Raw genomic sequence first — 13,311 nt, 5'->3', positions numbered from 1 at the left:
CAAGCTGTGCGGCATGGCCCCCCCAAAAAAATTTTTAAAAAATAAATAACGTGCTCATTTTACAAAATAAAATAAAATAACAAACAAAAAAGGAAGGTCCTTCACCCATAAAAATCTAAATACCTTCCCACCAGTTTAGGGCTGCTTTATGATTGCGCAAGTAGAGCTATATCCCTTAGGCTGACAGCTTTGATCCTTCGTGAAATCAGGTACTCCCGGGTCTTTGTCAGCTTTTTAATGCTCAGTCCTGCTTTTCATGCTGTGAACAGCTTTCTCCTTCTCTATAGTTGTTACAATAAAACAGAAGAGGTTTTACTCAAATGTAACATTAAATCACACTATTAAATATGACTTTACAAACTCCTCCTCTCACCACTGTCACTATTTACAAATTATCTGAAGGTCCTATCTCCTGTTACAGAAACTGGATTTGGAGCCGTTTGCCTGACACACAGCAAAGCCAATCTACTGACCCCAGGTTGTGGTGAAGAAAAGTACAGTGTTTATTGAAGGCACTGAGCAAGGAGAGCGGGCAGCTCATGCTCAAAAGACCCAAACTCCCCAGTGGCTTTCAGGGAAGGGTTTTAAAAGGCAATATTAGTACTGTGGGTTACATTCTTCTGGCTGGTTGGTAGTGAGGTAACAGGGTGAGGTTTTGGGAATCAACATCATCAACCTTCTGGTCCCAACCAGCCTGGGGGTCTATGTGCTTGTGGACAGCTGTTTTCCTGGTTGGAGGCGGGAGAAGTCTGGTTTGTGTAAAAACAGTTTAGGAATGTGTGTCAGACCTCGTTATCTATATCTTTCAGGGAACTGGGAATTCAGTGACTCTGCTATGTAACTGATTTATAGTCTAAATTGTTATGTTTCCTAGCCCAACAGCTATTCTTTGTTTCTGTGTGTTCGAATTTCCTAATCTTTAACTCTTGAGCCAGACTTTTGAAACTGAGGGGGGGCCTGAAGCAAAGCCTTTTACCTCAAGAGATGGGGAACATGGGAGGGGTGGCTTGTACACCCGAGAGGTCCTAAAGTGTCCCACACAGTTTCACTCCCACCTCACTGTCTTCTGTCCCACTCATCCTGCCACTACGCTCAGTGCTTTCACCATCCATTTGCCCGATCCACTGATGCTTTGGCCTCCCTGCTCCATGGCCTCCTCTCCCCCAGTGATCTTATCTTCCCTGGCTCACTACTCAGCCCCACACTCAAGCCCTAGGCCCTCTGAAGATCCCATGTTCAAAGCTCTTTCTAGTTCTTCTCTTCAAGCCTTTACTCCCATTGGCCCCATAGTCCACTGATCTCACTACCTTTCACTGTCCCCTTCAAATCCCTTCTCCCCTCCTTTCCCTGCCTCAACTCCATCTTAGTGATTACAACTCTTCTCTTGTCTACAGCCTCCCCTCCCGTACCTCAAGCTTTCTAGATTGTACTCACTTGGCAAAACTCCAGCCCGGTTAAATCCAACTCTCGGCCGGCTCCACCTGCTCCACTGTATATTTTACTGGTTTACTTTGCTTGCCTCTGTCTGCCCCTATAGTACGTCAGTCCCAGGAGGGCAGGGACCGTGCCTCAGTCCACTGCTCTGTGTCTCAGTCCATACACAGAGCAGTGGACTGAGACACAGTCCCTGCCCTTTTGGGGCTGACAAGGTAAATGTGCATGTTTGCTGAGTGCATTTCTTTCAGATGGTGGGAAAGGATCTGAGAACTTGTTTATGGTGGTATCTGGGGGCAAAGTGGAGGATGGAAGTCACATTGTGTCCAAGGAGGAACAGAGGAGGGGGAGAAGGGTGAGGAGGACAAGCAGGGGACTCCTCAAGTTTGCCCAAGGAAAATGCTGTTGTTCCTTCCTAACTGACTCTTCCTGTTCTGGGAGAAGATCTTGAAAGAGTTCTTCATTCTCGAGCCCAAATTACAGAATTCTAAACCTTTACCAAATTGTTGTTTCCTGCTAGTCTTGGTCACTTAAGGCTTCCAAGAAGACATTTGAATAGCCGTGATTAGCAGAGAATTGAAGCCCAGAGAATAGAAGGAAACATGGGCACTGGTGGCAGAGCCAGGACTTGAACCCAGTATCCTGCCTGCAGTCCTGAGTTCTCTCCAACTGTCTGCTATGCTGCCCTGCTGTGCTTTCATTTGCCCAATTGTCCTTATCCTTAAAAGAAGGAGAGAAAATATTTTGTCTAACCCACACTGAACACTCTTGAAAAACACTGTGGAAGAGATTTGTTACCAGTTCGGGTCCTTGGACTCTTTAATCCATAGAAATTGATAAGAGGCCAGACGAGGAATTCAGGCAAGGCTTTATTGGGAGCAAAAACAAATAATGGGTTCCCTTGCTCGCTCTCCTAGGAGGGTGGGCTGGTCCCTTACATGGGGTGATGGTAGGGGCGGATTGGTAGGTCGGGCCAGAGGGGTAGCTTAGGTGGTCTGCCCACCCCCTCGGTGGGGCTGTATGCAGGAGTCATGCACAGGGCTCACCCTGTTTTTCTCCTAGCACCTCAGAAATAGCAGTAAGTTTATGGCCTTTTTATGTCTTATTCTTCATAATTGCCCCAACTGTGCATGTATATAGTTATTTTTAGTCCCTTATAGTTTCTTTGTACTGTGTCGCTCTGGTAGCAGGTCCTAGGTCCCAGCCTATCTTAGATTGAAGGATCCAACAAGGCTCCGGCAAACCTGTATGACATGCTTACAGAGTGACACACATTCCCTCATCTAATCCCCACGGCAGCCCCCTGAGGTTGGTACTGTTATTACCTCCATTGTGTGGAGAAGGAAACAGAGACACAAGGAGGTTACACAACTACACACACAGGAAGTGACGGAGCCTCTGTGTGATTCAAGAGCCTATGCTTATAACCTTGATGCTCTAGGGTCGTAAATGCAACACAGAAATGACTTTTCAATTTAAGCAAATTTTTTCCCCCGAAAGGTTTGAGTCCTGTCAACAAAAGGGACTCTGACCCTCTGAAACAGAAAGCAGTGTGGGAAGGCAGGCACTCCTTGTTAAATTGTGTGCTAGAGATGTTTCAGCCCCAAGTCTGAAGGGGAAGTGCCAGAGGACAGGGGAAGGGGAAATGACACTTGGTTTGTCCCATTTTGTGCCAGATGCTGTCTGTACATTAGCTCCACGCAATTCTCACAGTGGGCCTAGGTCATGTGTTCCCGCAGCTAGCTGGTGGTAGAAGTGGGATTCAAAACGTACACATTTTACTCTATCAAGAGGATTCCCAAGGCAGTGTTACATAGGATGTGTTTAAACACCACAAATAAGGCATTTCTGGGTCATAAGCTTGGAATTCAAAGTAATCTTGGTTAAGCCCCAGCTGAGGCTCTGATCATTGCATTCTTTCCTTCCTCTTTATCACTTGAGAACTGAAAAATTTTGTACAGACTAGACTTTCCACTGAGATGGGTAGAAGAGTTTGAACCAACTAATCGCTAAGTTTCGACTCCAAAAAAGGAAACAACTTGTTCTAATTTGCCAAAACTTAGGTCAAATACATTTTTTTAAAAAACTGAATTGTCCACAGGATCCCATTTGGCATTTTTGTCTTTTTAAAGATCAGTGAACTAACGTGAGGTTTCTAAAGAGAGCCAGCCCAGAGTGATAGAACCGTGGCCTGGGGGTCAGGACTCCTGGGTCCTGGGCCTGGCTCTGGCTTGGGCTTGCTGTGTGACCTTGAGCAGGTTACCTCCCATCCTGGGCTTCAGCACTATGAAATAAAGGGCTTGTGTCTGATGAGCTCTCTGTTCACCTCTAGACCTCAAGTTCTAGGATAGGATCATGGGCTCTGGACTCAAGACACTGGAATTCAAACCCCTGTGTCATCATTTACTAGCTGGTAAGTGAGCATGTTGAACAAGCTGCTTAACTACTCTGGGATTCAGTTTCTTCATATGTAAAATAGATTGATCATACCTGTCGCGGGGTTGCAAAGACTGAACGAGAAAATTCCATAGTTCCCAGCACGAACAGAAGATGCATTCAATACTGGTTAGACACAGCAGTGATGAGGGTTCTTTATATGTTATTAAAAATCAATAAAGAACCAGATCATAAAAATCTAAGCTTCCACCAATAAGTACTTATTGAGTACATATTCTTCATTTGTGGTGAAACTTTTGGTTGGCTGCCCAAACCATCCCCAGCCCCTTCTTGGCCATCTCCAACCACAGAGACTGGAAATCCCGATATTCTCTTTCCCAGCCTTGCTCGAAGCTTGAGGTGGCCATGTGATCCATGTTTTGGCCATGAGACATAAGCTACTGGGTGTCTTCTAGGAAAGTTTCTGTTCCCTGCTATAAGGGACAGTTACCAGTGGACAGCCCCCTGCTTCTGCCCCTTCTGTTTTTTTCCTGCCTTAAAAATATATTACGTGGAGCAGTGGCAGCAGTCTTATGATCATGAAGCACAATCACAGGGAGGAAAAGCCAACAAGCCAAGTGTATCAAAGTGTAAGGCTGGAAAGAGTCTGGGTCCTGGATGACATTGTTGAACAGAGAAATCAGCCCCAGCAGCTGCTGGCTGTTAGACTTCTCACTAAATATTAAAATACAAACCCTGTTTGTTTAAGCCACTGTCATCTGGGCTTCCTGTTCCGTAGCTGAGCCCATCCTATCTCATACATCATTCAACGAACATTAAGTTTCTACTAGTTCTAGGCACAATTCTAGGTATGAGGTTTACAAGAAGGGATAAGACATCTTTGAGGTTTTACAGCCTATTCAGGAAGACAGCCAAGCTTTTTTTTTTAATGCAATGAAAATGTAAGTGGTGGTACAATTGAAGTCTCAAATGTTAGCCTGAGCACATAAAGGAAGGGGTAGACTATTGCTTCTAGACTGTAAAAGCTTTCAGAACAGATACTTTGTTTTTCTTACCAATACATCTCTAGCACGTCTCTTTGCATATAGCCAACACTCAATAAATATTTGTTGGATTTGGTAACTGTTCGTGCGGCTTACCCTGCATGAAGGATGATCTCACTTCTGTGCCCTTTTGAAGTTAAGTGTGGCCACAGGACTTGCTTTAGCCAATGAAATGTAAGCAGAATCGAAAAGGGAACCTTCATGCACTGTTGGTGGGAATGTAAATGAATACAACCACTAAGGAAAAGAATATGGAGATTCCTCAAAAAATTAAAAATATAACTACCATATGAACCAGCAATTCTACTTCTGAGTGTTTATCCAAAGAAAACAAACCCACTAATTTAGAAAGATACATGCACCCCTGTGTTCACTGCAGCATAATTTACAACAGCCAAGATATGGAAGCAACCTAAGTGTCCATCAACAGATGAATGGGTAAAAAAGAATGAAATCTTGCCATTTGTGATAACATAGATGGACCTAGAGGGTATTATGCTAAATGAAGTAAGTCAAACAGAGAAAGACAAATACCATATGATTTCACTTATATGTGGACTCTAAAAACAAAACAAACAAACATAATGAAACAGAAACAGATTCATAGATACAGAGAACAGACTAATGGTTGTGGGGAGGGGGGTTGGGGGATGATGGGTGAAACATAGGTCCATTTTAGGCGGAAGCAGGTAAAAGCCGGTGCCGATCTCTGTGCTCTCTCTTCTCCCTTGCTGTTTGTTGCTGGAACATAAACTAGCCAAACCTGACTAATACAGTGAATGAATAATTAATTAAATGAATGAGTGAATTAATAGTGGCAGTGTTGGGAATGGATTAAAGGGGTGGGGACACCCAAGGCAGGAAGTTTGGGGCTGACACTATTGGTTCCCTACCCTCTTCACGCTCTTCTCATTCCTGCTGGCAGAGCCTGCATCCCATTATTGAGATTGAAACTGCCAAATGATGGCTTTCCCAGCCTCCCCTGCAGCTAAAGCATGAATGTGTGACCCAGTGCTGGCTAGTGGACCCCGAGGGAGAGTCTTCTGGGGGGCTTTCTGGAAAGGGCTTTTCTCTTAAATAGAAAGGACAGACTTTCCTCATTGTGTAAGCTACTCCACATTGACTTTTCTGTTACTTGCAGCCTAAAGCACCATAACTGATACAGTATTGATTGCTACAATGTGGCAGGAGCCCATGTGAGAGATGAGACTTAGTTGAAAGGATAGAGAGGAAAAGATAGAGCTGAGGAAAGCTTGGAAGTAAAATCAATTGGACTCGTGACTGATTGGGTGCAGGGGTTGAGCTGTGTGCTGTGCGGAATAAAAGAGGTTTAAAACCCAGTCACTGATGTCAAGGATCCCAGTGAGAGAGATACATACTGAATGAAAACACCAACTGCACGAGGTAGCCTATCACGGGCCAATGTGTACTGTAGGAGCTGTGAGGAGGGAGGGATGAGGAGGCAGCACAGGACTTGAAGAATGGCTGGACTTTGGGCTTGGATGGCTAAAGAAGATGATGATAGTCTGGGCAGACCCTTCCTAACATATCTTAGACCAAATTTTATAGCTAGTACTTTACAAATAGTCTTTGTCTTAAAACTCTCATTTTTAACTTTGTTTCAACCATTTTCACATAGTAGATGAAAGGCAATAGAGGGACAATCCAGTTCAATACCAGATGTACTTCAAATGTAAGCATCATTTAAAATATGGCTACTTAATAAATCATTAGGTAGATACGCTGTAGGTCATTTACCTATTTCCTTGCTCTCAGATGCTATGGGTTTTCAATGCTTGAATACCTAAAATAGTGCTCTCGTGGGACTTCCCTGGTGGTCCAGTGGTTAAGATGCTGTGCTTCCATTGCAGGGGGCGCAGGTTCAATCCCTGGTCGGGGAACTAAGATCCCGCATGCTGCCACACAGCATGGCCAAAAAATAGAAAAAAAAAAAAATTAAAATAGTGCTGTGGTGAGCTCTTTTGGCTAGAGTTTTTCTATGCCTTACATTATTTCCTGAGGATAAATTTTCAGGAATGGAATAACTCATTCAAAGAAATATTGAAAGCAGTGAGCCTCACCCAAGACACAGCTGCTATAATTCTTGGTAAATAGCCAAATTGCCCTCCAAAATGCTTCTATCATTGCACATGAGATTTTTATTTAACACGAAAAATGAAAAACTGGATCACCTGACTCAGGAAGAACTTAGTATGTATTATGGCTATTTTCACCTTGTGAGCTTCGCCCTCAGGACTCTCTTTTTCATCTTAGGTTCCTAATAGTCAGGGTGGGCTGCTCCTGTTCTGAGCTCATATGGTCTGAATACATGGCTTAAGTTGGAGATATAGTTAACTGAGCTAGAAAGCAATATGCTTCCTCATCTTTTCTTGAAACAGAACTCCAACCCTTCATCAAAGTGCTAAACAAAGTAACCATTAAATAACCAAGTAAATAATTCGACGTGATGATATGTTTTTAAAAAGTAAACTCTTAGGTTTAAATAATAATTAGGTTTCTTGAGAAATAAATGTTTCTATTCTTTTCTCACTAATCCTGAATTATTTTCAAGCACAGCCTAATCTCATCCTGGTCTTGGTCCTCTGATTAGAATGGGCCATACTAATTGGAGTTAGAATTAAAAACTCCTTGCAGGGCTGATGTAAGGGCCTATCTGGCTTCCCAGACCAGCAACCTGTTATACTGGCTGTTGAGTCTACTTAACTCTCAGCCTTGGGCTCAGACCCCCTTACCCCCCTTCCCCCCCCACACACAGGCTGAGACCACTTTGGGCCCCAGATAGGCAGACAAGAGGGGCTAGCCACGTGAACTGGACTGTCATCTGTCTCCTCCTGAGAGAGAGGACGGTCCTGGGCATTGAGAGAGAAGCACAATCCTAGCAGAGACTGGAAAAGGATGTTCAAAGGGATGGCAGGAGCCTACCTCCCATTTGTAGCCTTTTTTTTTTAGATTCCACATATAAGCAATATCATATATGTCTTTCTCTGTCTGACTTACTTCACTCAGTATGACAATCTCTAGGTCCATCCATGTTGCTGCAAATGGCATTATTTCATCCTTTTTTATGGCCGAGTAATATTCCATTGTATCTATGTACCACATCTTCTTTATCCATTCTTCTGTTGATGGACATTTAGGTTGCTTCCATGTCCTGGCTATTGTAAATAGTGCTTCAATGAACATTGGGGTGTATGTATCTTTTGGAATTATGGTTTTCTCTGGATATATGTCCAGGAGTGGGATTGCTGGATCATATGGTAGTTCTATTTTTAGTTTTCTAAGGAATCTCCATACTGTTCTCCACAGTAGCTGTACCAGTTTACATTCCCACCAACAGTGCAGGAGGGTTTCCTTTTCTCTACACCCTCTCCAGCATTTATTGTTTACCTCCCAGTTTGGCTAGACATCGAATATCTGCATCATTGAAAAATCACAAGAGTTCCTGAACAATGAATTGGCAACCTTTTTCCTAACTACAGGACTCATCAAAACTCAATATAATAAGTTTCCCTTTACTTCTCTGAATCTCATTTCCTCTTCTATTAACCGGGGTTTAAAAACTCTAAAACTCTGGGGCTTCCCTGGTGGCACAGTGGTTAAGAATCCTTCTGCCAATGCAGGAGACACAGGTTCGAGCTCTGGTCCGGGAAGATCCCACATGTCGCGGAGCAGCTAAGCCAGTGCGCCACAACTACTGAGCCTGCGCTCTAGAGCCCACGAGCCACAACTACTGAAGCCGGCGCGCCTAGAGCCCGTGCTTCACAACAAGAGAAGCCGCCACAATGAGAAGCACCCGCACCGCAACGAAGAGCAGCCCTTGCTCGCTGCAACTAAAGAAAGCCCCGCGCAGTGACAAAGACCCAATGCAGCCAAAAAAAAAACCCCCAAACAAAAAAACCCTCTAACTCTTGCTATAGTATTGCTATAAAAACCAAATGAGGTGATAACGTGAAGGTCTCTGAAAACAGATTAAGAAATTATTATTATTCACTTTTTATTTTCATTAATAATAATGCAGCTAACATCTATATTGCAATTTACAGTTTACAGTAGTTCTTCTCAAACTCTAATGTGCATGTGAATCACCTGGGAGTCTTGTTAAACTGTGGATCTTAGGTTCAGTAGGTCTGGGACATGAGTTTCTGCTGATGCTGGTTCATACACCACACTTTGAGTAACAAGGGTTTGCAGCAATCTGCAAACATGAAATTTACTAATAGTCGATTCCTGACAGACTTCAAGTCATCAGTATGGAGCGTTGTTAGTGTATCCCACATGTTATGTGATCAAAGCTCAAGGTCTGAGCCGATTGCTGAAATAGACACCCATGGTGGCCAAGTAAGTGTTGTCTCAGGTTTGACAAACTGTTCCTGGAAGGTGAGTATCTCAGGAAAAATCCAAGGACAATGGGTCTCTCCTTGTAACCATAGCTTAAGTTAGGGCCCAGAGCTTTGCTCTGATAATTATTTAAACTAAGTTGAGGAAGTGGTGATTTTCATGGGTTTACTGCTTGGCAGGTTCTCTATACCCCAGTGCTGGGGGATGCTTCCCTCTAAAAACATTTATTCTCTCCTGAAAACAGTTTAAAATATGTTTTTAAAAAACTATTGAAAAGGTGATGTAAAATTACCAGTAAGGACCATTTTGAGAAAGGAAGATCCCCACAATCCCACCACACAATGGTTTTTATTGTTAAAGTTCCTTTCTAGATGACACATCTTTCTGTACTATATTTCCTTGGTTCTAAAATACCATCAAATTTAAGCCTCAGCATTGATTTAGTAAAAGCTTTTTAGGGGGAAAAAAAAACCACCACAAGAACCTATTAAGAATGCCCATTGATTGAGATATATTCTGGTAACGGAAACTTTAAAATGTGGGTTAGAATTGTGCCTTAGGGTTGAGGAATATAGTAGGAAAAAAGATATCAATCTATTTTACTTTGCTATATACCAGGAAGTGTTTTAAATTATTTGATTTTTTGAATCAGAAACATGCTCACCTGGTTCAACATTCAGAGGGTAGAAAAGTTGTCAGTGACTTGTTCCCAAATGTCCACCTCTCTGTCCCCGCCCTAGAGGCCCAGGTGTTTTCAGTCACTTGTTTGCTGGTCAGAGGTATTTTGTGCTTAGAGCTGCAAGTGAAGTCTTCTATTTTTTGCCCCCTTTTTTACATGAATGGCATCATCTCATACTCTTTTTCCAGGATCTTGCTTTTTCACTTAACAAAATATCAAGATTGATCCACATCATGCCAAGACCATTCTGATTTGTTTTGCTAAGATTACATCACAAGCATTTCTCTATCTTTCTATACAATTGCTATAATTATCCTTCTCGATGACTGGTTTTGTGGGGTGACTGCACCACAATTTAATAACAACTCCCTGTTGTTGGGCATTTAGGTTGTTTCCAGTGTTTGGTTATGACACGGAACATGTGATGACCATTTAGTCATTCAGCAAGTATTTATTTGACAACCATGAGCTGCCATCCTCCAGTGTACCAAAGTGCCCTCCCACATGGGGCTGACAGTCACACAGCGGGAGTAGCCAGGGAAATGAATAAGAGCACAGAAGTGTCCCCAATCCATCAAGGGGCCTCTGAGTATAGTCGGGGATCCCACATGGGGAAAAGAGAGATCAAGGTGGCGACAGATCCGCCTACAAGCACTGGCCGGTGTGAATGAATGAGTTGGTTACAGCTTATTCATCAGGCTTGTGAGCTTGGTTAACATGCATCCACCTCAGATACAGATCCAACCCCCAGTGCCGACAATGTCACTGCCCAGGATGCCAGTTACGTGAATTTACAGAGGTGATAAATAAAGAATTACAATGGTTAATACTTTGTAAGCACTTACCATATACTAGGACCACCCTTTAGGAGGTATTATTTTCCCATACATAAGAAAACTAAGGCACTGAGATGTTAAGTAACTTGGAATCAACATAGCTATGATTTAAACCCAGACCACCCAGGTCCCTGACCACCTACACTGTACTGTCCTGAGGAAGGTCATTGGACTCAACCCTGGGGTACAATTTGTCTTTGTTCTGTGAATGCCGGCCCAATCCCTCTCCCTTCTTAAATCTCAACAAGGATAAACTCGGGGTGCCTTTAATTCCCATTTATTGGATGAGCATTTTCCTAGGTTGAGCCTGGCTTTTCTCCCTCTCCAGAGAATTGCCTACCAGTACTTTTGAGGTGGGAGCTCTCCTCCTCCACTGGGGGAGGGGGTGCAGAGCCTCTTCCTACCCTGCAGCCAGACAGTGCAAGGGGACTCAGAGCCTACGGTGGCCCAGACCGCAAGACTCAGACAGTAGGGACCTAGGCGAATCCAATTGGCTCAGACCTGCCCCAACCTTCCATCCCTCTTCCCTCTCATTCCCTGCTTCTCCCAACCACTTCCCCTTGGTTCCCAGACAACTGCCCGCTCCCCTAGACAAAGGCAAGCCTGGATCTCATCAACCAGCACGTTGCTGCAAGCACTGCCCCTTATGCCTTCAGACCCAGCTGCAGAACACATGTAATCAAATCTGTCCCAATGATGCCCAGTCTCCTGCCCCATTTCTAATAATTCAATTTCTTCTCTTCACCTCAGAATATTTCAAATGCCAAAACAAATAGCAACTTACAGCAATGGGGACCACCTACAACAATTCTTCTTTGTTTACTGTAATGGAAGTAACAAGGAAAACAGGAAAGATTGGCAATGAAAAGTGGGTTTCCCTCACACCCTCAAACCCTGGTCCTCCTCAGAAGTAGCCACCGTGAGTAGTTTTGTTTCTGAAATTTTACGTGCATACACATAGGGAATTTTTTTTCCATTTTTGACATAAATGGTAGCATATTTATTCTTTGGAGCCTTGGGGTTTTTTTTTTTAATTTTTATTTTTCCCATTTACCAATATATCTTGGAGAACTTTCCATATGAACACATCCAGATCTCCCTTATTCTTTTCTATGGCTGCAGAGAATTACATTATGTGGTAAATGAATATATACCAGAATTAATTTAACTAACTTTCCACTGAGAGATACTTAGGTTACTTCTAGATTTTTGCTATTACAACTGGTGCTGTATTTAACAACCCTGTGCATATATTGGGGTTCTGGGGGGACTCCTGTGCATATTTCTGCAGGATAAATTCCTACAAGCATTTATTTTAAAACAGATGGTGCCAAACAGCCCACCAGACTGCAGTTTTTCACTAGAGACTGAACAAATAGCTTAGGCTTGATGGTTAAATCATTTAAAATAACCAAGACTCTATTTTATATGAGAGGGCATCTTTATGACTTAAACACACAAGCATATAAACCATAAAGGAAAAGAATGATACATTTTACTACATTAAAATTTTAAACTTCTGTACCATAGAGACATCATAAAAAAGTTAAAAGACAAGCCACAAACTGGGAGAGGATATTTGCAATGCATTCAATGGAGCTATTATTAGTATCAATGTCTACACATTAATAACAGAAGGCAAACGCTGTCCTCACCCCAATGGGGAAAGGCTAAGAATAAGCAATTCAGAGAAGAGGAAGGACAATGAACATATGAAATGACGCCTAGCCTCGTAAATAATCAGGAAAACATCAGTGAAACAACAATAAGATGGTGTCCACACCCTTCCGATTGGCAACATTTAAAAAATCTGGTAATACCAAGAGAAGGGAAGCAATTAGATGTCTTATTGTCTGGGAGCGTAAAATGGCACAACCACTCCAGAGAACAATTTGGCAACAACTGGTCAAATTGAAGAAGTGCCCTATTTTCCTGTTGTGTGTATTCTTTTGTGTGTGTGTGTGTGTGTGTGTGTGTGTGTGTGTATTCTTGATGGTCTGGCATTTGGCCTACCTGACTGGGGAGAGACCACCCCTCCCAGGGTTAACCAATTCTTAGTGATAGCAAAGGGCTCAGAGCACACCTTTCATAGCAGAGTAACCAATCCAGAGCCCTTACTCTGAACCACCTCCTTTATCTGGCTGTTAAACTCCAGGAAGCAATATTCCTCTGCCCTAATCACCCAGGACTAGGTTCCAGACAACCTGAGACCACCTCTATAGTCCAGAGCCTGCTGACACTATTTAAATCAGCCAGTCCTAAGCTGTTTCTCTGCCCTGCCTTGCCTTTCTTGCAGAAAACACAAACAAGTTTCAGGGCCATGCTTTCCCCTCATCCCGTCTGCCTCCTGACCAAACCTGGTACTTCCCCATATAGCCCTGCATGGCCTGGCAAGCCCTAGTGAATCAGGGTGTAAATAATAAAAATTTTCTTTCATTGGCATTAGCTTCTCCATGTCACCACTCAGTTACCTCCATAAATTAAAATCCCATGGCTACAGCTGGTATATCCACATTGTGACCTTGAGAAATTCCCATATGATTTAAAGGGAGATGTATAAAAG

The sequence above is a fragment of the Monodon monoceros genome, unplaced genomic scaffold, assembly GCF_005190385.1.
Source record: "Monodon monoceros isolate NGI ecotype Baffin Bay Population unplaced genomic scaffold, NGI_Narwhal_1 Super_Scaffold_3, whole genome shotgun sequence".
Classification (NCBI taxonomy): domain Eukaryota; kingdom Metazoa; phylum Chordata; class Mammalia; order Artiodactyla; family Monodontidae; genus Monodon; species Monodon monoceros.
This window is presented reverse-complemented; position numbering follows the sequence as displayed.